Below are 925 nucleotides of genomic sequence, written 5' to 3' on the forward strand. Positions count from 1 at the left end.
CGCCCAGCGTGTGGCTCGAACCCACGACCTTGGGATTAAGAGTCTGACGCTCTACCGACTGAGCTAGCCGGCTACCTCGGTGAATACCTGCCGGGTAGCACGTCACACAATACTCGTTTGGGTTGGGTGGTCCCATACAGAATCTCTCCATGCTGCCTAATGTTTTCCTAACGTCACACTCGTCACGTACTTCACTTTTATGTCATAATCATTTCTGAGAGGTAAAGAAATTGCATGACAACATGCAGAGCTAGTGGCGTCAAAATTAACACACATACTTTATGTGACTCAAAAGCCGAACGAGTTACTTTCCTACGTTGTTTTAGATGTGCAACTGCCAGTCAAAACTCGTGGTGTCGGCACTCTGCCGACCATTTCGCTAGTTAACACCGGTCTTGTTGTGTGTGTTTCAAGCTCAAGAGCATCTCCAAGCAAAAAATGGTCAACAGCAACATTCAGACGGTTTCGTACTGCTCAATTGCTACATGAAAACGGTATGTTTCTTTTTCAGATCTGGAAAAACAAGAGCGTGACAGCATTCGAACCTGTAATCTTCAGATCCGAAGTCCGACGCCTTATCCATTAGGCCACTCGGTCAATGACGACCAACTATAACATGTATACGACTCATCCCGAAACGCTCACACCCCTGAGGATTTGTGTTTTCGTTCTACACATCCGCTGCCCCTTGCTCTTTCCCACCCATTCGTTACATTCAACCTCTTACGAGACCGACCAAATATAGACTGAGAAACAAGACCACACACTTTGTGCATTCGGAATCGAAGGCAGGGCGTCCCTCGCCGCATTTGCTACGATGGCCATTTGCTACTTCTGCAGAAGCAGCGGCGGCGACGACGACGACGACGACGACGACGACCGCGAGAGGCTCTGAGATATGTGAGAAATACATCTATAAAATGTA

General features: G+C 47.9%; 1 non-coding gene across 1 annotated transcript; it reads right to left on the reverse strand.

Annotated features, from left to right (window-relative positions):
• On the reverse strand, positions 1–73 carry Trnak-cuu (transfer RNA lysine (anticodon CUU)). The gene has a single exon. It is a non-coding gene; the product is annotated as a tRNA-Lys (tRNA).
• Between the last annotated feature and the right edge of the window lie 852 nt (positions 74–925).

The sequence above is a fragment of the Schistocerca gregaria genome, unplaced genomic scaffold (assembly GCF_023897955.1).
Source record: "Schistocerca gregaria isolate iqSchGreg1 unplaced genomic scaffold, iqSchGreg1.2 ptg000178l, whole genome shotgun sequence".
In the NCBI taxonomy this organism is placed as follows: domain Eukaryota; kingdom Metazoa; phylum Arthropoda; class Insecta; order Orthoptera; family Acrididae; genus Schistocerca; species Schistocerca gregaria.